Source organism: Mastigoproctus giganteus, chromosome 8 (assembly GCF_048544385.1).
Source record: "Mastigoproctus giganteus isolate SK-2022 chromosome 8, ASM4854438v1, whole genome shotgun sequence".
Lineage (NCBI taxonomy): Eukaryota > Metazoa > Arthropoda > Arachnida > Uropygi > Thelyphonidae > Mastigoproctus > Mastigoproctus giganteus.
The window spans coordinates 106535926-106563116 of NC_143582.1; the positions used below are offsets into that span (position 1 = coordinate 106535926).

A 27191-nucleotide genomic window follows, 5' to 3' on the forward strand; every position below is an offset into this window, starting at 1 on the left:
GATAATTAATTAATTAAAAAAATAAACTACCTGTTTGTCTCCCTTCACACATAGGTGACTATCCAGGTAACTTTTGAAATTCCCCATTTCTTTAACTCAAGTCCTGCAGTCTACTCTTAACCTCTTCTAATGTAATTGGAATCTAGAATCATTTGTTAACAGTGAAAATTTCACCCTCATTCATTTTACTTTAAACTCTCATGCACCCCAATCAAGTCTCCTCCACGGTTCTTCATTTCCAAGATCTGTAGTCTGCATATTTCAAATTTTTCCTCATGTGGATGCTAGTCTCAGTGGGGGAGTTTCTGCTCTTTGGACACTTTCAAGAAGCCTGCCTTTTTTTGGGGTGCAGTCTCCTTACTTTATTATTATTATTATCAGCCATATGATGCAAGAAAGCCTGAGGCTTATGCTGCACCAGCCAAAAAAAAAAAAAAAAATTCCCGAGAAGTACAGCATTGACCTAGTGACAGAAGACAAATGCAATTTTAAACTAAAATAAGATAGCTTGTTCTAAAAGACGAAATTCAAGTTCAATATAGCTACATTCCTAAAGACTAGGATTACCAGATCTAGAATACAAAACAAGGACATTTTTAGTTTTAAAAATGAGGACATTTTAAAAATTATATTTATTACTAAAAAATTACAATGCATATTAATTGTTACTACCAATCATTTCCAGTAAGTTTGGATTACAAAGTAATTATAAAATATTTTACAAACCATTTTCAAATTATAAGTAACTAACAAAAATTCAGTTTTTCCATTTTATTTCTAATATGGCTCCACTGATTGCTAATGAAAATACACGCCCTATGTTCCCATTGTAGGCAAAAATAGAAAATGTATATTGAGCAATTTTTAAAAGCTCGAAACTCTTGCCTTAACATTGGCAAAGGCACATGATGCCTTTGCCAATCCTTACTTTAGCACAGTATTCCAAGTGCAAAGTGCAACCTTACAGTTACTTTACATCACATGCATAGTGTTAGGGTCAGGTGCCACCTGTGGTTTCCCACATCTGTACCATATGTACTCTGTGAAGAAATACAGTACTACCACTACTGTAAATGCCAGAAAAGTGTTCTGTGTTGAATGTTTAGTGTTCTGTTGTGTTCTGGCATTTGGCTGCAGGGCCCCAGTGGGACACCAGGTTGCCCAACACACCACTAGGAGGTAGCTAGGCAGCCCATTATTCTCTGGCTTGTCTCCACCAGGGTCACCTGAGTTTCCTGGATGGATACAAAAAAATAAATAGTAAAATCAGAGTGTGGGGAGCAAAGCAGTCTAGAAAGGGAGGAAAAGTAAGAAGTATTGGGGATGTAGAGGAAGGTATCCCCGAAGAAGATGGAAAGGACTCCATCAGGCAAGTTGGGTATAGGGATAAGGAAACAGAGTGGACCAGACTAGTTTTCCTGGTCCTGACTGCCATTTGGCAAGCAGTCTAGTGGCAAAAAAAAGCCCATGTGGGTTTTCCAGGATGCACATCAAGTCTTCTAAGCTTGTATCCTTCCTGGTAGGGTTTAAGTAAGAATTTCTGATCATATCATTAGGTGGGAAGATGTTGTTGATGGCCTTAGGAAAAGATCTTCTCCTCTTGAATATCTCCTGGGTAAAGTGCGTAAAGACTTTATATTCTTCATTGCTATCCAGGAAATGATGTTCCTGGTCCTTTGGGAGGAAGGTCAGTCTTCTAATCATTTGACTTTGTAGATCTTCATAGAGAGGACAGTCATGCATCAGATGTGACCAGCTCTCCAGAGACTCACAAAGGCAGTACAAACTCACATCCACATTGCTATGGATGAAGCCATGTCCTATCAGAATTAATGTTGTATGCAGGCTGGATGAAAACCATGTTGGAGTTTTAGGGTAGATCTTGTCTACATAGGGAACAAATGTCTTTGTTATTTCCCCTCTAGTGGAATTCATCCATCTTGTCTGTCAGGCCTGCTGCAAGTGCGAGGTGAGTCATCTCTTTTCTGCTTTTGGGTTGTTGTCAAGGTCTATAGTTCATGAAAGTGACTGATGTATCCTTAGATAGGTGGTAAAGGGTCCTGCATTGGACCACCTCCAGATCCAGCGGGAGGGTGCACGCCAGGACCTTCAGTGTATGGGCGCTCGCTGTACAGCAGGCCTGTGTGTGTGAGATGGTGAGCAGGATGGATCTCTGTATGGTATCTAGCTTTTTTCCTGATGGTTACGAGAGCAGCTTGATGGTACCAAATGCTCGAGGTATAGGTTATTGCTGGTAGGAATACCTCCCTGTAGAAGAGCGACAGCATGCGATGGTTGAGGCCCAATCTCTGTTCATAACTCTGGCAACCAAGGCGGTGTAGCTGCTAATTTTAGATTGCAGATATTTCAGATGTGGTAGGAAGGTGAGACCCGAGTCCAGCACTATGCTAAAGTATTTTAAGGTATGCGATGGTCAGCCTGATCATGGTTCCATCAATCTTGATCTATTGGGGGTCTTCTCTGATTGGGTGTTCCTTTTAGGAAATGGAACTTGTGTTGGCTGAGGAAATCCAGAGGTTATGAAGGTTATCCCATTCCTGCAGTAGTAGTAGTAGTGGCGCCCTGTTTGCTTGAGTCTCAAGCTGAGCCCTGGAATCTACAGCCATGGCCAGGTACACAACACCCCAGGGGCTGATGTACCCAGTGGAGACCTGGTGCTCCACTGACTTCTTTTTGCATCATCTGATTGCAGATGCATGTAGGTTTCTCATTTCCCTGTATCTTTGCCTGAGGTGTTCCACCTTTACAGCAAGCCAGGATCTCCTGGCACATTGAAAGGATTTCCTACAGGAGTTAACTTCTCTTCTTTCTTGGTATGGCTTCATTACAAGCTCTTGTGGTGGCAGAAGTGACTTTTTTCTGGTGAAAGCTGGATCAACTTGATAAAAGTCTTCAGAGCTGAGTAGTTGAATCGAGGTTTGGAGCTGTTCCCTGAAGAGGTCACAATTTGCTTTTCAGATGGCATATCTATGTAGCTAGACCCTGGAAGCAAGGGTTCTATTGGAGGATCTTGCTGTATGGAAGGTGATGGCCCTATGATCTGAAGTGGTGCAGGAATCCTGGACTATCCAGGCCGAGACATTGATTGCCATCATCCTAGTAGCCAGGGTGACATCTATATTGGACTCCCACAAGGTGATACAAAATGTGGGAAGGATATTTGGTCATTTGAGAACTGTGATTTGTGTACTGGTGAGAAATCCTTCTAGCCACTGGCCCTGCATCCTTGCCAGTCAACAGTTCTGCTAAACCAAGTGGGCGATCTGCAATTAACATCAGCTTCTATTATGATCTTTTCGTTGGGTAGCGTTGCAAGGACAGTATCCAGATACTTTATGTAGGGTAGGATTTGATCCCCTGCAGTATAAGGCTTTGTCATAGAAGGATCCAAGGAAGCTAATGATATTAGCATTAGCAATTGTAAAGGCACATGGTGCAAGAAAGCAAGCTTATATAGCATCAGCCAAAAAAAATAAATAAATAAAAAATAACCCTTCTCATTTCACCCATCCACTTGCTCCAGATGTTTGTCTAGTTCTCCTTGAATCTATTTAAGCTATCACCTTCTACAACGACAGATAGATGTTTGTTCCAACAATCAACCATCCACTGGCTGAAGGCAAACTTCCACTCATCTATCCTACAACTGTCTTTCCTCAATTTGAATTTATACCTTCTCAGGCAATTATTCTGAGCAAGAGGAAGAATCCCATCAGCATTGAGCATGCTCAAACCATTCAAGGTTTTGTACAACTCAATCAGATCACCTTGCAGGTGCCTAGTCTCCAGACACTAATTTCCAAAACTTAAGCCTTTCTTTTTAAGGGCAACCCTTTATTCCATTCACTAATCTTGTTGCCCTTCTCTGTACTCGTTCCAGCAGCTCTACATCCTTCTTAAAATAAGGCCTCCAGACCTGTATACAGTAATCAAGGTGTGGTCTGACCATTGTCTTATACAAGGGGATAATCACCTCCTTATCCCTGCTAGAAAAATTCCTGTATATCATTGTCAAGACACCATGAGCTACTCTTGCAGACCATCTGCACTGCTCAGAAAACTTCATATCTGCCTGCACAATTACCCACAGGTCCTTTTCATTCTCTACCCATTGTCAGTGTAGTACCACACAGTTGATAAGTTACTCTGTGGTTACTGCTTCCCATATGCAGTACTTTACATTTGTCAATGTTAAACTTCAGTTGCCACCTTACATTTGTCAATGTTAAACTTCAGTTGCCACCTCTCAGCCCTGGCTGTGCACAGTTTAGGGATTTTTGTTGTTGTGAGGTCAGGGTTCCTCACTCAGTCGCTGCCTATGGTGTTTCTTATTTTGTCTGGATGATCTTGTATGTCGGGGGATAGCCCCTGACCTGCTTGGAATGGTATAAGGCTCTTGCAAGATTAGAATGTCAATACTTTCTTCATTCAATCCTAATCTGGTTTACCACTGACTTTGTGCACTATGCATTTATTTGTAGGTACTTTATAACATGTGTTAAATTGTTTAGGTCATCATTCCATAATTGATCCTGGTCTGATACAAAACCTGGCGCATTATGACCCGCGTAGTCCATCCGCCATTAAACCTCAATACGAACAAAACCAAATCTGATACAAACTCTTAGCTTTTATGTAATTTGTTGTCCCGGATTGAATGATTGTCTGGCATTTTTTGGACCTTGCAGTTTGCACAGACAGACTGTTTGTGTTTGGGCACACCACTCGTACATGCACCCAGGCAACAGCCTGGATGTAGGTACGAGTTGTGTGCCCGAATTGGCAACACTTGAACCTCAATACAAAGGTTTTGTACAACTCAATCAGATCACCTTGCAGGTGCCTAGTCTCCAGACACTAATTTCCAAAACTTAAGCCTTTCTTCGTAAGGGCAACCCTTTATTCCATTCACTAATCTTGTTGCCCTTCTCTGTACTCGTTCCAGCAGCTCTACATCCTTGAAACATTTTGGACATCTACATGTTCCTTAAAACAATGGCCAGTTTATGTAGACTATTCTGATTGATGATTGTGTTCCAGGCAGTGGGTGCAATTTCTATTACCCAGTTGACATTATTTCCATTTCTGCATTTCATGTGTTACGTTGGGTTAACCAACCTTGTCTTCGTCAGTGTCTGCGAGTCTCTTTGAAAGTTGCGGCCATACAGTTCTTCTGTAATTTTAGTTGGGATTAGGTCTTTATCTACATCAAATACGATGATGGATGGCTCTTTCTTCTTCAATGGCTCTACTGTAAGCCCTATATTGGGTATTGTTAGATTGTTCATTATTTCACTGGCTGGTCTCTGTTTCTATCACAACCGCAACATTTTACAGTGGAATTATGACCACCCTACCTCTATAGGAAATTTTCTGACAAATCATTGACAGGATACCATGAGCTTTCCTTTCGTGCTTGGAGACCTTCACCAACCATAATTCCCAAAACCCCTTCCACCTCTACTTCAGGCCCCGGGTACCAAGCGTTTCTGTGGCCAAGCGATCTGTGATTTCCCTAGAGCGACTGTGTTTTTCCTTGTTTTATTTCATCTTATAAGCCCTTTTGCTAATTAGCTCTACTTTTTAAAAGTATAAAAAGAGAGCCAGATAAAGGAAAGTAATTTTTTTCTTTAATCTTTATTAGTTTACTAACATACTAGCTCCTATGCTTAGCCACAAGCGGCACTGCTCCTGCCTTCCCGTAGCAGGACCGGTAACCTGGGTGGAAAAGCTAATCCCCAGGGTAAAAAAAGGAGCTAACATGGATAAGTAAAAATTATCCAGTATTAGAGCCTTCAAGCTCAAATACCAAAGTACAATTCTGATCAAGGTAATGTGCAAAGTAAGTGCTTACGAAAAGACAATTATCCAACTTTTCTTATTATCCATTCTTTAACTAGTCAACCAGTGAGTAAATGCTCTCCATTTATGATACAGAGAGTCCTAAAAAATGCTGCTTAATCATCTAAAATGGTCAAAAATTTACAGTTCGGGGATTTACTAGTTGAGACGACACTTTTGGGGGAATTCCGGTTAAAATCTCTCCCCACACAACCGTAAATAGTTATTATCTCTCAATGGGATCTGTTGAATGTAACAGAAGAGGAGCTTGTGCAAGAAATGAAAGATCCAAAGTTCATACAAACTAACAGAATTCTGACTCGTAGGAATGACAATCTCATTCCAACCCGTAGTATAATACTCACCTTCAATACTCCAAACTTACCAAATACTGTTAAGGCCGATTATCTAAATTGTCATATCCCCTACCCTATATTCCGAATCCAATTTACTGTTATAAATGCCAGAAATTCGGACACTCTCAGACAACATGTCAGTGAAACAACCTATGCCCAAAATGTATATCCCAAGATCACGTTTAAATAGATTGTAATGCAACATCTCCAGTTTGCCCTAATCCAGCATATTCAAAAAATTGCAAATTATGGTAGCTAGGGGAAAAAAGAAAAAAAAAGTTTAAAGTTGAAAATAAAGTGACTTATCAGGAGGCGAGATGACAAATAGTGAAAGATACTCCAGGACTTATATATGCAAATGCTACTAAGAATTATCATTCATTTGCTACTCAAACCATTGATTCAATTCCACCTGACAAATCGCTTGCTGAGCGGGCGAGAGCTCAGCTTTCAGTTCCTCAGCCAGCTTTAAAGCAAAACAACAGAGACCAGACTTGTAATACTCAGGGGCTCACATCTGGTGAGTATGGGCTTGGCAAACCCAGAGTCCTGAGCTGGATATCATCATTCTTCTCTTCCTTGATTTCTTGTTGATTCTCTTCTAATTCTGATGCTCTCTCTCTCTCTCTCTCTCTCTCTCTCTCTCTCTCTCTCTCTCTCTCTCTCTCTCACACACAGGATAATGCAGGAATTTTTTTTTTGGCTGGTGTAGCATAAGCCTCAGGCTTCCTTGCATCATATGGCTAATAATAATAATAATGATAATTTCCATCCCATTTACTAGTGGCATCAAGTCCCGGACCAGGATGGAAAAAGCAGAATCCAAATTAATACTGTAGAAATGAGCATTAGCACATAATGGAAGAAAGCAAGCTTATACAGCATCAGCCAAAAAAAAAAAAAAAAAACCTTCCCATCCATTCCTTCCAAATGTTTGTCTAGTTCTGCCTTGAATTTATTTAAGCTGTCAACTTCCACAACAACAGATGGAAGTTTATTCCATCCTTTAGTTCAATCAACTACCCGCTGGCTAAAGGCAATGTAAAATAATCCACATCTATTCTATAACTGTCTTTCCTCAGTTTGAATCTATGCCCCCCTCAGGTTTGTAATCTGAGCAAGAGGAAGAATCCTATCAGCATTCAGCCTGCTCAATCCATTCAAGGTCTCATATACCTCAATCAGGTTGCCTTTCAGATGCCTAGTCTCCAGAAGCTGCAATTTGCAGAACTTAAGCTTTTCTTCATAAGAGCACCCCTTTGTTTTGTCACCAGTCTTGTTACTCTTCTCTGTACTCACTAGCAACTCTACATCCTTCCTAAAATGAGACTTCGAGACCTGTACGCAGTACTCAAGGTGTAGCCTCACCATTGCCTTATACAATGGGATAATCACCTCCTTATCCCTGCTCACAAAATTCGTGTATATCATTGACAAGACCCCATGACCTACTCTGGCAGCCTGTCTGCACTGCCCAGAAAACTTCATATCTGACTGCACAATTACTCCCAGGTGTCTTTCATTCTCCACTACCCTGAGTGTAACAACACTCAGGGTAGTGGAGTACTGATACCCATATGCAGTACTTTGCATATGGGTATCAGTAACCCATATGCAGTACTTTGCATTTGTCAATGTTAAACTTCAGTTGCCACTTCTCAGCCCATCTACCCGACTTTTCCTGATCATGTTGCAGCAGCATACTGTTATTAAGAAACCTTGTCAACCTTTGTATCATCTGAAAACTTTGACATTAAGCTTGATATACCTTCATCATTAACATTGATAAATATACAAAACAAGAATGGGTCCAACACCGAACCCTGAGGGACACCACTAATAACATTAGTCCACCAGTCTCTGTCTTCTCCCACTCAACCATCCTTTTATCCATTGTAACAACTTGCCCTTAATGCCATACTGTTCCAATTTGTACAGTAGTCTTCCATGTGCAACAGTAAAAGCTTTACTGAAATCCAAGTATATAATATCAAAATTATTTTTTGCATCCAGTTCCTTTGTAACCCCATCGTAGTTCCAATCAAATTGGTCAGACAAGATTTCCCCTTGACAAACCCTTGCTGTGTCTGAATTGTTACTGCTGTCTTGTCTAATTGATTCTACAATGCTTCTTTAACCAGTGACTCCATTATTTTTTTCCTGGAACAAGTCAAACTAACATGTCTATAATTACTCTTGTCACCCTTTGATCCCCCTTTGTGAATTGGAGATACATTTGCACATCTCCAAACCATGGGGACTTCCCCCGAGTTCAAGGATGCTCTCATAATTATGGCTAAGGGTTTGCTTACTTCCTTTCTGCCTCCTTTAGGATATAGATGACAAAACTCAAGAAGAACCTATATTAGAAATTTATACTGGACGACCTACCTTTCCTAAAAAGGATCGCCATAGGCCTCTCACTAAAACTAAATAATGCATGGTATTTTACAATGGAATTGTCGAGGGCTACATACTAATACAGATGAACTTTATGACCTAATCCGCAATTTCAATCCAGCGAGCATTTGTTTACAGGAAACATATTTAACTCCACAAGTGATCTCCTCAATAAAGAAATATACTTTGTACAGCCTGGACAGGAATGCAGCAACTGCAGCCCTTGGAGGTGTAGCTGTCTTAGTATCCATTACTAATTCATCTAGGCAAATTCCCTTAAAAACTAATTTAGAAGTTGTTGCTGTAAGAATAGAACTTGGAATAATTTTATCTCTTGTTTCTATTTATCTTCCACTAAACCAAACATATGCACTCAGAGTCTTTGATGAGCTCCTTGCCCAGATACCTCCTATTTGTTTGATGGGCACCACCCATTATGGGGAAGTCTACATATGGATAAAAGATGGCAGCTAATAGAAACATTACTGGACACACACACACAAAATCTAACTCTGCTGAACACCAATGCACATACCCATGTGCATTTTCCCACATGAAATACCTCTGCCCTAGATCCATTTATCTGCTCCCCTCTGCTCTGTACCCAAGTATACATTGGGCAGTATTGGATAATCCTCATAATATCAATCATCCTCCAATTACTTGTAAATTCTAAACTACCACCCCTATCCTGAAACTCGCAGAATATGAAAATTTACAAAGTCCAACTGGAATAATTTTTTCCTTAAGTATAGTTTTAGATAAAAACTTCATTCAGAATCAGTCAATAGATGAAGATACTGACCATATCACTGAACAGATACTGGCAGCAGCTGATAAAGCTATTCCTCAGTCGTCAGCTCATCCACGTAGGCGCAAAATCTGCTGGTGGAATGATGAGAGCAAAAGAGCAAAAAAATAAAAGAATAAAGCTTTGAATATTTTCCTCAAGCATCCTGCCAAAATAATCGCCGGGGCAGACGTTAATTTCAAGTCACCAGTGTCGCATAGCCACACAACTCACCGACAGGAAACCAGGAATAGCCAGAGGTTGGAGGAGTTCCTGGAAAATGCCCCACTCGCAGTCCTAAACCTTCCCAACAACATGAATGCAATAGAGAAAAAAAGAAAAGAATAAAGCTTGGAATATTTTCTTCAAGCATCCTGCCAAAATAATCATCGGAGCGGATGTTAATGTGGTCACCAATGTGGCATAGCCACACAGCTGACCGACATGGAACCCGGAATTGGAGGAATTCCTGGAAAATGCCTCATTCGCAGTCCTAAACCTCCCCAGCAACCTGCCGACATTTTGCAACATGCTCTTGGAGGCAATCATCGATGTCTCTATGAAGCCTAGAGACCACCAGAAACATAGTAAATAAAATAACTGGATGGAGGGTCTAGGATGCCTGGACCACCTCCGATCATCGAGCCCTGACACTCCAGCTTTCCTGCTCACTCAACAGAGCACCTACACCCAGAAAAATACTGCACAGATACTCTATCAAGAAAGCCAACTGGGAACTCTTTCAATCCACCCTGACTGCTGCAGTGCAGGATCACCAAAAGGAACTTCAAAGCACTGAGAACCCCAACCAGCTCCAAATGAAGACAACCACACTGATTACACAAGCCAGCGACCTCGCCATACCTAGGAGAAATCCAACCCCAGGAGCCATGCCCTGGTGGAACCAGAACCTACAACGGCTGAGAAAAGAAACCCAAATGCGACGCATAGCCTTTCAGAAGACCAGAAGAACCTGCCCAGCTGTGGAGGTCAAGGCTTTCCGCCAGCAATATAGGGAAGCCAGGAAAATGCATATATGGTGCAAATCCTCAAAAGTAAACTTGAGTTTCTTGGGAACAAATGGTCTCGATAATGGGCAAAAACAATCACTGGGGGGGGGGGGGTTACAAAATCGTCACTAACAAACTCTCCAGGGAGAAGTCAACATGGCAACAAGACTACCAAATGGAGATCTGACAACAACCTGGGAGCACTCAGTAGTCAACATCCTAAATATAGTCTTCAAGCTGGAAGCGGACCCAACAACCAGTGAGCAACTGCTTATATGCCAAGAAAATGAGGACTACCAAACTCAGACAACTGGGTCACCCTTCAGCAGGAAGGAACTCATCAATGCTGCAGCACACATCAATGTGGCATAGCCACACAGCTGACCGACATGGAACCCGGACAGATAAATCGCCCTCAATGCCCCCTTCCAGGCACTTACTAGGACCAGACCTACTCGACCCCGAAATAGTGAAAATGACAGTGGAGATTGCTCCCAATCTACTCCTCAACTTATTCAACACCTGACTTCAGACCAGTTGCTTCCCACTGCTTTGGAAAACGGCAAATGTTAAACTTATACTGAAGAATCCATCAAAACCCCCAGATCTCCCCGACATATCATCCAATAGCCTTGCTTTCAGTGGTCAGCAAGTTCTTTGAGTGCCTACTTTACTACCGACTCCAACAGCATTATAATGCGGCAGTTCTTGCTTCGCCTAACCAATTTGGTGTCAAGATGGGGACCCTCTGCCATGGACACCTTCCAGCATTTGCTGAATCTAGGCAATGGATGCGACAAGAAGTACCTTCTAGTGATCTCTGTAGACTTTACAGGGGCATTCGACTCCCTATGGTGGCCAAGTGTCCTGGCAAGACTCCAGACCTCTGAGGTCCCGGAAATTCTCTACTGCCCAGTCAAGACCTACCTTACTGACAGATAAATCGCCCCCAATGCCCCCTTCCGGGGGCATTGAGGGACCATCTGCAGGGGTTATCCAGAGGGTTCAGTCCTGGGCCTGCTACTATGGAATGTGGTCCTGGACGCTTTCCTCACTGTGGGCTTCGGTGAAGTAAGATTCCAGGCCTTCGCTGATGACCTCATAAAACTTGGAGTTTGCAGTCACTGTGACTGCAAACTCCAGAGCCCAGCTGGAAAACTTAGCCAACGAAACCCTGAACACACTGCAAGAATGGGCAAAAAAGAATCAACTAAATATTTCTCCAGCAAAAACCAACTCAGTCCTGCTGAAGGGAAAGTTAGACATCTGGCAACCCCCCCCCCCCCAGATAAAAATCAACCAGGCAACAATAAAATTCACGAAGCAGCTCAAGTACCTAGGAGTCATACTGGATCAGAACCTCTCCTTCCAAAACCACCTCAAATATACAAGGGTTAAAATCAAAGCTTACACTGCTTATCTTCAGAGTAGCCAGACGGGACTGGGGCCTTGGCCAGCAAACTCTCCATATATTTTACAAAGGAATTTTCACACCCATCATCACCTATGCCGCTGAGTGTGGTACTACAAGGCCATGTCTGCCATCAACAAAAGAATTATTGATTCCACTCAAAGAACAGTTCTCACCATCATCCATGCATGCAGCACAGTAAACACACACACGCCATGCAGTTCTTTGCAGGCATCCTCCCTCTGAAATTGGAGATAGAGCGCAGAGAACTCCTACACCACCTAGCCAAGGGTACCAGCAAAACCTGCCTCGGTTACACTATGGACCCAGCAAATGATCGTGCTGCAGAAAAGAGAAAACTCCAGTCTTACCTGATGCAAGTGTGGCAAGAACAATGGAATCACTCCCAAACTGGAGAAATTACTACGAAAGTAGCATTAGCATTAGTAGAGGCATATGACGCAAGAAAGAAAGCGTATGCAGCATCAGCCAAAATAAAAAAAAAAACTTCCATTTCACCCCTCAGTTTGTTCGAAATACTTGTCCAGCTGAGCCTTAAATTTATTTAGGCTATCAACTTCCACAACAAGGGATAGAAGTCTGTTCCACCAACCAACTACCTGCTGGCTAAAGGCAAATTTCCGCACATCTATTCTACATCTGTCTTTCCTCAATCTGAATTTATGCCCTCTCAGGTGATTATTCTGAGCAAGAGGAATCCCATCGGCATTGAGCAGGCTCAAACCATTCAAGGCTTTATACATAAAACCTCCATCAGATCACCTTTCTGGTGCATAGTCTCAGACACTGTAATTTGCAAAACTTAAGCCTTTCTTCGTAAGAACAACCCTTTGTTCCATTCACTAATCTTGTTGCCCTTCTCTGTACTCATTCCAGCAGCTCTACATCCTTCTTGAAACGAGGCCTCCAGACCTGTATACAGTACTCAAGGTGTCACCTGACCATTTCCTTATACAAGGGAATAATCACCTCCTTATCCCTGCTAGAAAAATTCCTGTATATCATTGATAAGACACCATGAGCTACTCTTGCAGCCCGTCTACACTACTCAGAGAACTTCATATCTGCCTGCACAATTACCCCAGGTCCTTTTCATTCTCTACCACTGTCAGTGTAGTACCACAGAGTTGATAGGTTGCTCTGAGGGCACCTCCGTAGCCAGGTGGGAAGGAGCAGCAATGCGTAGCACATGCTTCTTGATTAGACCGGGGTTCAAGCCCGACACCACCAAATATGGAGGTTGTGGAAAGGTCAGGGAATGACCACCGCATATCTCTGAGCAATATGGCCTTAGTTGCTAATGCTCCTAAAAACCAAACAACAACAACAACAGCTCTGGGGTTGCTGTTTCCCATATTCAGTACTTTACATTTGTCAGTGTTAAACTTCATTTGCCACCTCTCAGCCCATCTGCTCAACCTTTCCAGATCCTGTTGCAGCAGCATAGCATCAGTAAAGTCCTTAACAACCCTGCCAACCTTTGTATTGTCTGCAAACTTGGACATTAAGCTTGATATACTATTATCAATATAATTTATAAATACAGAAAACAATAATGGAGCCAACACTTGAACCCTGAGGGACTCCACTAATAACATTAGTCCATGATGAGCAGTGTCCATTGATTACCACTCTGTCTTCTCCCCCTCAACCACCCCTTTATCCATAGCAGCAATTTGCCTCCAATGCCACAATGCTCCAATTTGTGCAGCAGTCTTCTATGTGCAACAGTATCAAAAGCCTTTCTAAGATCCAAGTATATAATATCAAAGTTATTCTCTGCATCCAGTTCTTTTGTGACTACATCATAGTATCCAATCAAATTGGTCAGGCAAGAGTTCCCCTTAACAAAACCATGCTGTGTCTGAACTATAACTGAAGTCTTGTCTAGATGATCCTGTAGTGTTTCTTTAACCAGTGCCTCCATTAATTTTCCTGGAACAAAAGTTAAACTCTCAGGTCTATAATTACTTGTGTCAGCCTTTGATCCTCCTTTGTGAATTGGGGTCACATTTGCACATCTCCAGTCTATTGGTCCCTGAGTCGAAGGAAGCTCTCATAATTATGGCTAAGGGTTTGCTTACTTCCTTTGCTGCCTACTTTAATATAACTGGATAGATCCCATCCACCCCAGGTGCCTTTCTTGTATTTATCTTCAACAGTTTCTCCTCCACTTTATTCTCAGTTATTACAAGCTTATGTGGCATACTGCCACAGATGAATACACCTCTGGCATTCCCCTCACTGAATAACTCCTCATGTGTGAATGCCAATGCAAAATATTCATTTAGTTTGTTAGCTAGCCAAGCAGGATCATCAACAATTAAACCATCAATATCAAGTGGACCAATCTGATTCATCCCCTTCCTTCTAGAGTTTACATAAGTAAAGAACTCTTTGCTGTTTTTCTTTGCATCTTTTGCCAAAGATTTCTCATAATCTGCCTTCACCTGCCAAACCTCCTGTGTAACTTGGTTACATTTCAGCTTATATCAATCATAGGCTTCTGTGTCACATGTTAATTTATATGTATCCGATGCATTGTTCTTCTCTGCCATATGTCTCATTAGTTCATCTGACATCCATTTTGGCCTAAACCTTGAACAATATTTCTTGGTTGGTATTTAAAGCCTAGTAGCTTCCAAGATAAGTTCTTTGAATGCTTCCCATTTTGAATTTGCTGTTGGTAACATCATCAGTTGGTCCCACTGTATAGAATTTAAATACTGTCTCAGTCCATCGTAGTCGCCTTTACGAAAGCAATAACCCTTCCCTTTACCCCTAATGGTAGTTACCTCTTTGAGTAAATCCCACTTCAGCACACTGTGATCACTGCCACCTAGTGGTTCCTTTATCTGCAGATTCTTAACTCATGAAGAATCACTACTGATAATCAAATCAAGAGTATTACTCCCTCTAGTTGCCTCCCGAACATGCTGATGTAGAAAACAATCATCCAATAAATCCACAAAAGCCTTGCTAGTGTGTGAGTGACCAGCCCCCAAATTCCAGTCAATATCTGGGAAATTAAAATCCCCCATTATAAGACTCTCTGATTTACTGGCCCACTCTATTTTCCTGTACAGTTTCTTATTATACTCATCAGAGTCATTAGGCCTATAGCACATTCCTACTCTCAATTTTGATCTCCCAATGCTTATGTCACACCAAACTGACTCGACACTGCACTGTCCGGTGATGCTGACTGGCTTCTCTTCTTTGGATTTTATGTATTTCTGAACTAATAGCATAACCCTTCCTCCCTTCCTATTCTGTCTATCCTTTCTCTACACATTGTACTCCTCAAATTCCAATTCTGCATTGCTTATATCTGTGTGACACCACGTCTCTGATAGCCCAACAATATCTACCTTTGATGTTGTGAGTAATACCTCAAATTGATCAAATTTATTTACCAAACTCCTAGCATTGGTGTACATGCAAGTATACATGCAACTGTTTCTATTCTTAGCTACCCTAACACAACCCATGTGTTTACTTGTACCGCAATAACTCCCAGCAGTCTCTGAAATATCTGCATCTTGTTTTTCAGGCTGCTGCTCATTCCAATAGAAGCAGTGCAAGAATCACTTTCACCTCTGCCCGTGGCTACTGTTAATCTATTAGTCCTTGGATCCCTCGAAGCTAGCAGTTTTCCGACCCACCTTACACTGCCTCTATAGCATCAGCAAATATTCTTGCACCTTTTCTATTTAAGTGTATCCCATCCCTGTAGAAGCAGTCTCTCCTGTTAACAAGTACAGACCAGACTGAAAAAAATTCTACCCCTTGTCTGGAAAGATTGAGCCCTGCACAATCTTTCCAGGGCTGAATTGGTCGACAAGGCTCTCATCATATACGCCCTCTATCATGTCTGGAAAGAATTGCAGACACTTTCAAATTCAACCCTAATTCACGGCTTTTTTTCAACAGTGACCTGTACTTGTTAAGTAATTCTGCCATTCTCCTACTCTTAATATGATTAGTGCCAACGTGTACAACTATATCACTGTTGTGCCCTTAAAAGATGATATCCGCTCTACAACATCATCAACCTTTGCTCCTGGCAGACATACCCTGGTCCTGTTCCACCTATCCTTTTTACAAAGCATGTTCCCCGTTTCCCTGTCAATAGAGTCACCAACAACTGCTAGTTCCTGCTGGAACAGCGCATTCTGCCTTGGGAATTGCCACTGTGTTGCATGATGACCAAGTGCAAGCTCTGACATTGATGTGGGCAGCTGAGAGCTTGATGAGTTCCTCAATTTAGATCCTTCAAGGGCATCCACCCTGTTCTTCAAGCTCCCATATAGACCCATAACAACGCTGAGTTGTCGCCTGATTTCATTACACTCCTTGCATCTCGCACACACAAAGACATCCCCCATGGCAATATCATGTCCCGTACCCGATTGCTCCCCAAACATCATGGAAGCAGTGAATTTTAAAAGGCTGTGATTCAGAGGGCAACTGCCCCCCTCAGTTCTCCCCTGAGCCATAGCACTCCCATTAGCTTGAGCCTTTTGCTTTGCTGCTCTGGTCTGAGTCATGATTTTGATTTAATTTCAATAAAATTTCAATTTCAGTAGAAAATTATAACCCTAAACTTGTATTTCAACACACAGTTATAACGCTGTATATATTTTTTTCAGTTTCGAGTATTATCTACGAGTTCTGTTTATATAACTCCATATCAAGTTATTAATTATGTTACATTTGTAATCTAAGTCGTTATATGTATTTAGTTAAAAGTACAATTTAATTGACAATGATGTTTACAAAATTAATAGATTTTACTGATTAATTGACAATATTATATTATATACTGTGCTATACTAAGCTTACGCTATCTAGTTCGGGATATAACGTTGTGTCGTATAAAAATGGCGGCAAGTTACGAACGGTAAATCTGCGGACATTTAAGTATTAATTAACTTCCAAATCTTGCTGTCTCAATTCAGAATAAACTAAGGATCCTGACTAGATCTCTAAGCCGCTTATAGAAAATATTTTGATGTAACAATTGGTCAATAAAGCAGCTAAATATGGCTAAAAAACTTCTCGTTCAGTGGAACTGCAACTTGTAACATATGGATTTGATACCCTTACCAATACTTTAGGCAATTACAAGGCCGAGTAAAGAATAAATACACCAGATTAATCAGAAAATCACAAAATAATGCTATACTACTAAATTTAAATCAAAGTAATTTCAAATCAATAAATAAGAAAATCCACTTAGTAGCTTTGAACACTTCTGACTCACACTAGCCTCTTCAGCAGACTCCAAATTTTGCCTGATATCAGCCGAATCTTCCTCAAGGCCACTGAGCTGATTCTCACCATGACTGCAGCCAACATATCTTTTAACAGGGCACGGAGCAATCAACGCTAAACTGTCCCTCCTCGGGATAGAAAAGGATCTTTCCTGCGTTTGCGCAGGTCTGGAGAGCTGGCAGCATTTCGTCTATGTCTGCCAGCTGCATGAACTCGAGAATATCCTGATAACAAAACTGACCTACTTACCTAGAGAACAGGAACACCACCTGCTAGACACAAAGGAGGAATATTTGGCATTCTCTGACCACCCAAGAGCTCTTCACGGGGCAGAGGACACTGACTGTTGTGGAATGCCACTGGCATACCCTCATAAATGTGACAACTTCACTGGAATGGATGTAAGGCCTTTGTATGACAGTACTACTGGACTTGACATCCACCTGGACCTGACACTGACGGACTCTAACCAACATGGCATTGACCTCATCACAGACCTGGACACCTACCAGGCCAGATGTTCGTGGTAGGCGTCCAAGAACCAACTGATGATGGCATGAGGTGGTTTTCTTCTGTCATGCCGCATGGATGATCTGCTCCACGCTCCCTTGCGTGTGGTGCTTTTACTCCTGTTCCCTGGCTGTGGGGGGAGAAGACAGTTCTCTATCCCCCTGCCACCCCCCTCTTTCCTCCTGGTGGGGCCTGTGCCAGCCTCACTGACCATATTTGGGTTGCCTTCTCTGTCGTCCCCATACTTCTACCTCTCCCTCCCCAGTCTTCAGTCTCCCTCCCCTGCTCTACCTATACACTAGCATTATGCCCTACAGAAGTTCCAAAGTTTAATTACGTCCAAATTACATTGTTTATAATCCTTTTGGCTTTTTCAATCCTAGCACTCACCCCCATGAATTTTTTTTTTTATCTGAAATCTCAAGAAACTAGGGGGCAGGGCTTGCCAGAGAAAAATATAGAGCTACTGGGTACCTGGTCTGCCTCCACAAGGCCAAGGGTGGACAACGGTGGGTCCCAGTAGGGACCCAACAGCTAAATGGCCAGAAGAACAATGGTACATAATACTACACATATACATAGCCCACACACTTTTAAATCTCTGGCCTTAACAGTGAACTGTGATGTAGAGATGGGGGAAACCCCTTGTGCCAATATAAATTACAAGAAACTTACTGCTAAAGCACGACATATAAGGAGAAAAGCCAAAAAAGATTCCTGGATACAGTTCACTTCCACTATCACAAAAAAATACCGATACTAGATTAAACTGGAGGAAAATTCAACATCTGAATAGCAAATGTCCATTATCATCCTCTCCTATATTGATCTGTAATGGAAAGGAACTGTCTTCCCCCAAAGACGTAGCAAACGCTTTGCTGAAGCTTTTGCACAAGTTTCAGAATCCAATCCAATCCAATCAGGTGCTAAAAGTGCCAAAAATATGGACACTCCGAGACTTCATGTCAAGGTAAGGCAATGTGTCCAAATTGTGGATCGAAGGAGCACAATCAAACTGAATGCACTGCTACCACTTTGCTTTGCCCAAACCGCTGGGTAATCACCCAGCTTTTTCCAAAATTTGCGAACTATGGAAGCAAGGAAAAAAAATCGAGAAATATAAAGTTGAGAATAAAGTGACATATTCAGAGGCGAGAAGGCAAATACTGAAAACAGATCCAAAATGTACATATACAATGGCTGCTAAACAATTTCAGTCAATAGTTAGTATACAAACAGATGTTGCTGTTCCCCCAAATGTGTCTATCACTCTCTGCCCCCAAACAGCATCCTTCACAAAAAAAAAAAATTGAACAAGCCTGTGGGAATACCCCAATTACCATTCCAGCCAACGTTACCCCAACAGCAAAACCAAAAGTGACAGAAACCATGTACTGAAACCACCAAATTCAACCAGAATGGATATTGACCAGCACAATGACTCAGAAGATGCCATATTAGAACTTCATGCGACTGATGAGATGGACATAACACGTCCCTACTTTCTAAAGAAAGACAAAGGAAAATCAGATCGATGCAAACAAGTTACAACTAAAAAGCAGTCAGAAACAAAAACTGCTTAATGGAAAGAATCCTTCAATGGAATTGTAGAGGCTTTCGTAGTATAAAATATGATTTACATGATCTCATCCACCGTTATGATCCAGCAGGCACGTCCCTACAGGAAACTTATTTAAATTCACAAGTATGTCCTACTATAAAAAAATTATACTATCTTTAGAAGAGATAGAAATATTGACTCGCTAGCCCATGGAGGAGTGGCGGTTCTTATAAGAAACAACGTACCATCCAAACATATTGCTCTTCAGACTCCTTTTGAAGTAGTGGCAGTGCGCATTGAAATTGGTATCACCCTTACAATAGCATCTATATATATATATATTTCTCCTAATTTCTCATTTCCTTCAGATGATCTAGAAAATAGAACAGCTACCATCTCCTTTCTGCTTACTTGGAGACTTTAATGTTCATCATGCGATGTGGGGATCTCCAACAATTGACAAGAGAGGGTAAGTTGATGCTTATCAACTTACCCTTTTGAACACTGGTGAACCTACCTATATTCATTTTTCGACAAGATCCATGAGTGTAATAGACCTGTCAATCTGTTCTCCCTCTGTATACAGTATCATGGAGTGGTCTGTTCTTGAAAATCCACTAAACAGTGATCCTTCTGATTCTCTGCAAGCTGCAAACACGGACAAATTCGCCTTTACTACGTCACTCCACCTGGAAATTTTGTAGGGCACACTGGAATGAATATTCATCTTATGTCCAGTTAGATAATAAAATAATCCAATCCCAACCCATAGACAATGTCACTGAACATGTAATCAAATATTACAAGCTGCTACCTCTGCAATATCAAAATCTTTACCGAGGAAACAGAAACACAGTAATTAATGGTGGGATCAAGATTGCACACACGCCAAACAGTACAAAAATAGAGCTTGGAATTTATTTCATGAATTTCCCACAACTAGTAACCTAATTAACTTCAAAAGACTGAAAGCCAAGTTCCTCCAAATAAGATGAAAAGCAAAGAAAGATGCCTGCATCAGCTTTTCCTCGAATATAAAGAAGGATACGGACAGCAGAATTATCTGGAGGAAAATAAAACCGCTTAATGGCAAATATGTTCAGTCCTCGGCTACGATACTAAACTGGGAAGGGAAAGAGTTGTCATCACCGGGAGGAATAGCAAATGCCTTAGCGGGATCATTTGCCAGTATATCAGCAATAGCCACCTACAAATCAACCTTTCAGCAAATTAAAGAAACTGCAGAGCAGCATAAGGTTAATTTTTCCATGATAGTTTCATACCCATACAACCAGCCATTCACATTAACAGAACATTTTGGAGCGCTGAATAAAAAATCAAATAGTACTTCTGGTCCAGATGGGATCTACTATATGATGTTAAAACAACTGAACAACAGAGCAAAAAGATCATTGTTAAACTATTACAACCGAATATTCTTAGAAAATGTTTGCCCAATCTCCTGGTATTACTCAATAATTCTAGCCTTCACCAAAGCCTGGAATGGATCGTACCTTTCCACATAACTATAGGCCAATTTTACTGACTAGTTGTTTAGGAAAAGTCCTGGAAAAAATGGTTCACAGGCGATTAATGTAGTTCCTGGAACCTAACAACTTGCTAAATAGTAATCAGTATGGGTTTCGAAAAAACTGTTCCACGTTAGATGTAACGATAAAAGCAGAAGCAAACATCCGAAATGCCTTCATAATGGGACAATATCTGGTCATGATCAATTTCGATATTGAGAAAGCCTTCGATACCACCTGGCGATATGGTGTTTTTCAAGATCTTCATTCTTTCAGCTTGAGAGGTCATCTACTGCAATTTATACAAAACTTCCTACGCCACAGAACTTTTCAGGTCAGATACGTGAACATCCAAAACATTTGAACAAGAGGAAGGTGTACCACAGGGTTCCAACATTATTTGCAATAAGAATCACAAACATGACAAGGGATGTACCAAATTCAGTACAATCATACATGTTTGCCAATGACCTCATTATCTCTACTCAATCCCAAACTATGAACACCATTGAAAGGCAACTTCAAATTGCTATAGCTAAAATAGAATCATGGGCATTGCGGAATGGTTATTCCCTAGCAGAAAAGAAGTCCACTGCTATTCATTTTTGTAAAAAACGGAAACTACATCCAGATCCAGAAATATTTTTAAAAAACAGCCTGATTCCTGTCACTAAGAGTTTTTGTCTGTTGTGGTTACATTCAGATAATAAACTTAATTTTGCTTCCAATATAGCATACCTTCAGAATACTTCTCTTAAAAAACTGAATATCCTAAGAGCTGTCTCTCCTACATCTCTATAGAGCTTTAATCAGATAGCACTTGGATTATGGAGCATCTGTCTACGACTCTGCTAGGAAAAGTTCTCTATTATGTCTGAACACCATCCAGCATAGTGCCCTTAGGATAGCTGTTGGAGCCTTCAGAACATCCCCAGTTCACAGCCTGTATATTGAGGCAAATTAACCCCCCCCCCTGCATCTCAGGAGAAAAATTTTATTGTTTAATTATGCAGCAAAGATTGAAAGTACTCCAGCCCACAGGGATTTGACTGCAAGAACTCGTGATCAGTTGGAAAATTAACTTTAAGGATATATTCCATGACCTTGCTACTCCTGAACCTCCCTGGACTGAATTCATACCTTTCTGTGACAATTTCTTTTCAAGATGGGGAAAATCCTCCTTGGCCAATACCAACAGCTGCATAAATTACATTCCCTGGAAAACTCAGAGAAAGTTCATATTTATACTGACGGCTCCAAAACAGATATGGATGTTGGTACAGCAGCAGCAGTTTCTGCCACTTTCTTAACAGCTGCCTCTCTTCCCACTGAATGCAGTATGTTTGCAATAAAACTGGCTCTAGATAAAGTAGACAAATATCATATCAAACAATCTCTGATATATATACAGACTCCTTAAGTGTAATCACTGCTTTTCAATCTACCCTTTCTCCCTCTCATCCCATTCTTAAAGAGATCCGGTCTAAATTATTTTACCATCAAACAGCCAACCACAAGGTTACCTTCTGCTGGATTCCTGTTCATGTCGGCATCCAAGGTAATGATTGTGCGAATGAGGCTGCTAAACATCCTGATTCTGGATTTTACAGCCAACTGAAAGTTCCCTACAATTACTACAAATCCATTATTAAAAACGCATGTTGGAAACAATGGTCTTACCTCTAGCAAACTCAAATCAATAATAAACTGTTGCAGATAAAAAAAAAAAAGAGCCACAACTGTGGACATATAGTTTTAGAAGCAGCAGGTGACAAGAAGTAATTCTGGCAAAGCTCCGCATCGGTCATTCACATTCAACTCATCTGCATTTGCTTTTGGGAGAGACTCCTCCTCAGTGCTTCTTTTGCCAGTCACATCTAACAATAAAACATATTCTCATTTAATGTCCCCAACTTTCATCTGTCCGAAAATCCAGCTTTAGCTCCCTCTCCAACTTGCAGGAACCCTTAACCTTATCACATATTCTTGGGAATGAAGCAAATTTCGAGGATCTGTTTAAGTATTTAAAAAGCATAAATTTTTATAATAGCATCTAAGCATAATGTTAAATCAGTGATACCTAAACCATAAACAGGCACAATATAGCCTAAGAGGTCCTTGTGCCAAAAACCTCAAATACAACAACAACAACTAAACATCCAATCACTGAAAACTCTCCTACCTACCAAGTGCCGTATATAGACTACAAATCAGTTGAAAAATCTGTGTGTGAAGTGCAATGGTTACAAATCTGGCAGGCTCAGGGTGGCAATAAGCTGCTTCAATTTAAACAGGAACCTGAGTTGTGGGCATCGAGCATGCGATCAAATAGGCAAGAAGAGGCAATCCTGACTGGGACGCATGTTGGGCACACGCACCTAACCCATATCTACTTATGGGGGAAGATCCACCTATTTGTACATATTGTCAGTCTACACTTACGGTGAAGCATATTCTAATAAATTGCAACCATTATAATAATTATCGAAACACAATTTTCACATTTCTTTCACATCTGCAAGAACCTTTAACATTACCTCAATGTAATGCAATTATCAGTTAAAATCTGTTAAATAATCCTGTCTGATTCAAGAAAACAAAGAACTCAACTAGATTTGCATTGTTTCCAATCTGATTGGAAACAATGCAAATCTAGTTGAGTTCTTTGTTTTCTTGAATCAGACAAGATTATTTAACAGATTTTAACTGATAATTGCATTACAGAATAGAATCAGGCACAAGGGCTTAGTAGCCCTTGTGCCTGAACAACATATCACCCAACCGGCCAACAAAACCTCTACTTCAACCCCACCAACTATATAAATTATTTTGGTGTTGCTGTTCAAGAAGTGTAAGACCTTTCATTTCTTCATTAAAACATAGCTGCCACTTTTCTGACCATCCCTGAAGCTTGTTCAAGCCATCCTGAAGGCAAACTGCTTGACAGTTATCATTAATAACTCTCCCAATCTTTCCATCATCTGAAAATTTTGATATCACACCCTCTGTATTTGTCAATGTCATTTATGAAAATGAGAAACAGCAATGGTCTAAGTGCATTAATTACATCCCTCTACTTTCTGCTCTGCAGCTACTCTGCACTCCATCTTAGAAGCTTGCCAGTAATAGTAATTTGTTCCAGCTTATACAGTAAACCTCTCATGAGGGACTGAGTCAAATGTCTTGCTAAAATCCAAATAAACTGTGTTGAAATTATTCCCAACATCCATGTTATAAGGAACTGTGCAAAATAGTTTCCTAGATTAACGTGGACATGATTTTCTCTTAACAAAACTCCAAGATTTTCTCTACTATTGAAGTCAGACTAATCTGTAGTTACTGACTTCACTTTAAGAACCACCTTTATGTAATGATGAAATGTTGGCACTTCTCCAATCCAATGGAGATCTCTCTCAAGGCCAAAGATGCCCTCATAATTAACTTCAGTCGTTCAATACTCTCTCTCACCACCTTCCTCAAAATTATTGCATATATTAAATGCCGTAAACTCTAGGAGCCATAACTTGCCTTTAAGCTTGAATGTTTTTCTAATAAACAGTCGCCTAATTTGGAGAAATTGTTGAAGTTATACCTAAAAAAAGCACCTGGAGTGGATGGAATCTATCCAGTTATATTGAAGGAGGCAGCGAGGGAAGTAAGCAAACCATTAGTCATAAATATGAGAGCAACCTTAGATCCAAGGGAGGTCCCCATAGACTGGAGATATGCAAATGTATGCCCAATTCACCAAGGGAGTTCAAAGGGTGACACAAATAATTATAAACCTGTTAGTTTAACTTCTGTTCTGGGGAAAATAATGGAGTCATTGGTTAAAGAAACATTGCAGGATCATCTAGACAAGACTGCAGTAATAGTTACGACACACCATGCGTTTGTTAAAAGGAGGTCTTGTCTGACCAATTTGATTGAATACTATGATGTGGTCACAAAGCAAATGGATGTAAAAAATAATTTTGATATCATATATTTGGATTTCAGCAAAGCTTTTGATACCATTGCACATGGAAGACTGCTATACAAATTGGAGTGGTATGGCATTAAGGACAAGTTGCTACAATGGATAAAGGGATCATTGAGTGGGAGATGACAGAAAGTGGTAATAAATGGACATTGCTCTTCATGGACTAATGTTATTAGTGAAGTCCCCCAGGGTTCGTTGCTAGGCCCATTGTTGTTTTGCATATTTATCAATGATATTGATAAAGGTATATCAAGCTGACTGTCCAAGTCTGCAGATGATGCAAAGGTTGACAGGGCTGTTCATGACAGTAAAGACCAGTATGCTACTGCAACAGGATCTAAAAAAGATATGCAGATGGACTGACGAGTAGTGACTGAAGGTTAACATTGACAAATACAAAGTACTGCATATGGGTAGTAGTAACCCAAGAGAAATGTACCAACTGTACAGAACGAGAGTAGCCTGTGCGGACATAGCTTATTGCCACTCCTGGAACAGAGAAGTTTTTTTCTGATTTATTTTCTGTTTTATTAATTTAAATTGGCATATTAACTTATTTTCTAGAGTAGCTTTATATTCCTAGTTACGATATTTAGTTTAAAGTTTAACTTAGATAGAGATTTTGTAGGTATTACTTAGTATCGGTAAGGGTATCAAATCCACGTATTACAAGTTGCAGCTCTGTTGAAAGAGAAGTTTTTTTCTTTAACCATATTTAGCCGATTTATTAACCAATTGTTATATCAAATTATTTTCTGTAAGTAGCTGGTCAGGATCCTTAGTTTATTCTGAATTGAGACAGCGAGATTTGGAAGTTAATCGATACTAAAGTGTCCATAGATTTACCGTTCATAAATTGCCGCCATTGTTACGCGATACAGAATATCTCAAACTAGATAGCATAAGCTTAGTATAGTATAGTACATAATATAATATTGTCAATTAATCAGTAAATCTATTAATCTTGTTGAACTTCATTGTCAATTAAATTGTACTTTTAACTACATACATATAACGACTTATATTACATAACATAAATAATTAGCGAAAATAAATAATTAATACTTAACTTGATACGGAAGTTATATAAAGGGATTTCGTAGATAACACTCAATACTGCAACATAAATATAGCATTATAACTTTGTTGGGATACAAGTTTAGGGTTTTAATTTTGTACTGAAATTGAAATTTTATTGAAATTAAATCGAAATCATGACTCGACCAGAGCAGCAAAGCAAAAGGCTCAAGCTAATGGGAGTGCTGTGGCTCAGGGGAGAACTGAGGGGGGGGCAGTTGCCCTCTGAATCACAGCCTTTTAAAATGCACTATTTGCTTGATGTTTGTGGAGCAGTCAGGTACGGGACATGATACTGCCATGGGGGATGTCTTTGTATGTGCGCAATACAAGGAGTGTAAGGAAATCAGGCGACACCTCAGTGTTGTTATGGGCCTATATGAGAGCTTGAAGGCCACGGTGGATGCCCTCGAAGGATTAAAAGTGAGGGGCCCATCAAGCTCTCAACTGCCCACACCAACGCCAGAGCTTGCACTTGGGCATCGCGCAACACAGCGGCAACACCCAAGGCAGAATGCGCTGGTCCCAAAGGAACTAGTAATTGTTGGTGACTCTATTGTCAGGGAAACGGGAAACATTCTTTATAAAAAGGATAGGTGGAATAGGACCAGGGGCAAAGGTTGATCACATTGTAGAGCAGATATCACTTTTAAGGACACAAAAGGTGATATAGTTATACATGTTGGCGCTAATGATATTAATAGTAGGAGACCGGCAGAATTACTTAACGAGTACAGGTCACTGTTGAAAAAAAGCCGTGAATTAGGGTTGAATTTGAAAGTGTCTGCAATTCTGCCCAGACACGATAGGAGGGAGTATATGATGGGAGCCCTGTCAATCAATTTGGCCCTGGAAAGATTGTGCAAGGCTCAAGGAGTAGAATTTTTTTCAGCCTGGTCTGTACTTGTTAACAGGAGAGACTGCTTCTACAGGGATGGGATACACTTAAATAGAAAGGGTGCAAGAATGTTTGCTGATGCTATCAAGGCAGTGTTAGGTGGGTCGGAAAACAGCTAGATCGGGGGGGGGGGAATACAAGGACTAATAGATTAACAGTAGCCACTGGCAGAGGTGAAAGTGCTTCTTGCACTGCTTCTGTTGGAATGAGCAGCAGCTTGGAAAATAAGATGCAGGATATTTCAGAGACTGCTGGGAGTCTTTGGGGTACAAGTAAACACATAGGTTGTGTTAGGGTAGCTAAGAAAAAGAACAGGTGCATGTATACTTGCGTGTACACCACTGCTAGGAGTTTGGTAAATAAATTTGATGAATTTCAGGTATTGCTCAAAGCATCAAAGGCGGATATTGTTGGGATATCAGAGACATGGTGTCACACAGATATAAGTAATGCAGAACTGGAATTTGGAGAGTACAACGTCTACAGAAAGGATAGACAGAATAGGAA

At 40.7% G+C, this 27191-nt stretch overlaps 1 protein-coding gene across 3 annotated transcripts in view; it reads left to right on the plus strand.

Moving 5' to 3' along the window:
• Positions 1-27191, plus strand: part of LOC150081753 (2-oxoglutarate dehydrogenase complex component E1-like) — a 1213922-nt gene that overhangs the window by 1012770 nt on the left and 173961 nt on the right. The window lies entirely within an intron of this gene.